We start from the raw sequence: 3,615 nt of genomic DNA, 5'->3' as shown, positions 1-3,615 counted from the left end.
TCAAAGAGAACAATCATAAACTGAAAATACCTCAAATATCATTAATTCAAATAACTGTCTGTAACATGGGAGAAATTCATAAATCAAATTATAATAATCAATTCAAATGTGGGAATAAATAAATAAAACTAAAATAAAAGAACATTAAACCTGGATCCAGAGTTACTCCCAAAACAAGAAGAAGTCCTAAATCCTAAGAGAGAGAGGAGAAGATCTCCCTCTCAACTAAATCTAAATCATTGAAAACTAAAATTATGCGAGCTCCCTTTGAATGGAAGCATTCCCACACTTTATAACCTCTGGTCTATGCTGTCTGTACTTGGATCTGGGCCAAAAAGGGCTTCAGAATTCGCTGGGGGCGCATTCTGTAATTTCTGGTGCGTGGCCTCTGTCACGCGTCCGCGTGGGTCACGTGGTCGCGTCATTTGGAGCTTTTCCTTGCTACGCGGTCGCGTCAGTCATGCGGCCGCATCGCTGCTGATTCGTGCTTAGCACGCGATCGCGTCATCCATGCGATCGCGTGGATACCAGTTTCCTTAAAGCTCCGTTTTGCTTCCTCCTTCCATTTTAGTATGTTTCCTTTTTGATCCTTTAAGTCATTCTGCCTTAGAAAATCTGAAACTACTCAACACACTAATCACGGCATCGAATAGAAATAAAGGTAATTAAAATAATTAATTTCTTTAAAGCTTAGGAAACATGTTTTTCACAATATGACATAATAAGGAAGGGAAAGTAAAACCATACAATTAATGTGAATAAGTAGGTGAAGAGTTGAATAAATCACTCTAATTAAGCACAAAAGAACTCATGAAATATGGGTTTATCAACATTCCTTCGTAAATTACTGAGAAAAAAATATCATGCATCAGCGATCTCTCCCTCCACGAAGGCGAAAATGATAGGCACAATCTTCTGGTTCCCATGTTGTGCAACAGCAACCAAAAGTGCACTTTTGTATTTTCAGTAAAGGTGTGTGCCATCAACCTGAACCAGAGGCTTGCAGTGTTTGAACGCTTTAATGCATGGATCAAAACTCCAAAATACGCAGTGAAGTATCCTAACAATGTCCGCCTCTTCACTCCCGTTATATAGGGGTCGTATTTCTATTTGGACAACTGAGCCAGACATCTTCTGAATCACAACCGAGAACCACTATGGCATAGCTTGGTAAGAATCTTCCCAACCACCGAAAACATTGGCTATGGACTTATGCTTTGCCAACCAAGCCTTTCGGTAACTGATAGTATAGTTGAACCTTAACTACACTTTTGCAATTATAGATTTCACCTTTAAGGATGGGTCAATCTCAACCAATTGCTTTATAGCCCCAGCAACAGTGTCTGAGTCCAACTTCGAATGATCCTATGAAATTGTTCTCATGGTGCACGTGTGCCTGCCGTTGTATCTTTGTATCTCCCAATAACCTTTTTTCCATATCAAGCTGGCTCGGATAAGCCAGTCACACCCACGACCATACGCCTTGCATTTGGCATAGAATGTCTGTGGCTCAGACTCATAAACATTGTAGTCAACTCCTCTAGAGATAATGTAACTTCTAATTGCTGCGATAACCAACTTTCTAGAACTATATTCCATTCTGATCTTGAACTCCCTATCCTCAATATCAACAGCACCTACATAAAAAAGAACACTTATTGATCCTTCCAAAATATAAATTAAGAAAAACGTATTCACTACTCATGTACCTATGGTTTCATATTCGAAAAATTCTGGTGCATGCATGGCGTCAAGATCCAAGTTACGCATAAAAGGCGGAAGGTCCATCACTCCATCGGTTGGCTGATTACGGGAGAAACCACTACATTTTCCACTGTTGCCTCACCTTCTACATCGCCATCCTCGTCTTTGTCACTGACTTCATAAGTAGCTTTGAAGTCCTCTTCGCTATCACTGTTCATTCCTTTGTACATTTCAGTTCTATCATCTTCTACATCTGAATCATGTTGAATCCCATCTTTCTCTATATTTTCAAACTCAACATACAGCTAAATCTTTAGCTATCGCACCTGAGTCTTCCGGTGAATATGGAACATATTCTGCATACTTGTTTCATCAATGATCAGCATAATATCAAACTGCATTATACCACCAAATACTATAACAGATTTTTGGTACAGAATATTGCTCACTTTTTTCAACATATCGTTCTCCATACTTTTACAGAGACTGTTCTGAAGCTCTATGAACGTCATGATACATGGAACCACAAACGAAAACGAATTCTCACACGCAAAGCTCACTCCCTCATGAGTAGGTATGGCAAACGGGCCTAAACCCGCCGGGCCAGCCCGCGTAACCCGCCAAAAAAGGCTGGCCGGGCTGGAAAATTGGGACCGCCAAATAGCAAAAGCCCGCTTAACCCGCACTGCTTAAACCGCGGGTTTTGGCGGGCTTTGTCAGGGCGGGGCGGGCTTCCCGCCGGGCTTAGTATTTTTTTAACAATGGGTATTTTTACAATTTTTTTTACCAAAACCCAACTTATCCCAACCCAACTTACAAGAGAATGAAGATGAAAATTGAGTGTTTTAGATTATGTTTGTTTTATTTTAGAGACAATATTGTTAATTATGTTTTGGATTATATTTATTTTGCTTTGGAAACAATATTTATAATTATGTTTTGGATGAAAACTTGGTTTATAATTATGTTTATTAGATATTTATAATTACAAAGACTTTAACGTTTGTGAATACAAAAATTATAATTTGTTTATACTTTTAGAAATTATAATCGTTAAAAGTAAAAAACAAAAGAGATTTTTTATATCTTTATATATATTATTTAATAGTTAAACGTAAAAAAAAAAGAGGATATTTGGTGGGCTTAGCCCGCCGGCCCGCCAGCCCACTGTTAGGCGGGGCGGGGCGGGCCAGCCGGCCATTTGGCGGGCTTCTAGCGGGGCGGGGCGAGCTTCCCCGCTTGCCACCCCTACTCATGAGTATTTCGTATAAACTCACTGTTGTGATACATCACCAAATTTGTGGTACCCTCCATCACACCAGAAACATACTCAAACAACTCTCCTCTTTGCAATGAAATGCTACTGAACTTTACCTTATACAGGGAGAGCACTCAACATGCAGACAACGTGTTGCATTTCCAATAAATTAGAGTGCGATACATATGCAGCACTCCCCTTATGTATTGGCAATACGCCCTCCACGTATTGCAACTGTCCAACCTGACACGTCCACCAATCCGCAAATACACCAAATACCCCCATTTTCAATAAAAACACTAACAATATTTCCATATTATAAAACTGAGCCTCTTCAATTCAATAAGTTCTAAAGAAAACATTTTTATATAATAATGCTCTTTGATTTTTAAGAGCTTATATGATATATTATTTGAAAGATGGTTTGAGTATTAAATATATATAGACTTCCAAAAAGTGAAAAACTACGGGCTAAAAAATGTCGAAAAGAAAAAGTTTGATGTGGAATGCTATACGAAATTATATTGAGGACAAAAAACTAATGTCTTTGTTAGATTAATAGTCTTCGCTTGGTTTGTGACTAAGACATCGATAATGAAATAAATACACATATAGAGACATAATTAAAAAGAAGGAAAAATAGAATTCACAAG

This window comes from Arachis ipaensis, chromosome B6 (assembly GCF_059453495.1).
Source record: "Arachis ipaensis isolate K30076 ecotype BB chromosome B6, ASM5945349v1, whole genome shotgun sequence".
Lineage (NCBI taxonomy): Eukaryota > Viridiplantae > Streptophyta > Magnoliopsida > Fabales > Fabaceae > Arachis > Arachis ipaensis.
Note: the sequence above shows the minus strand (reverse complement) of the source record.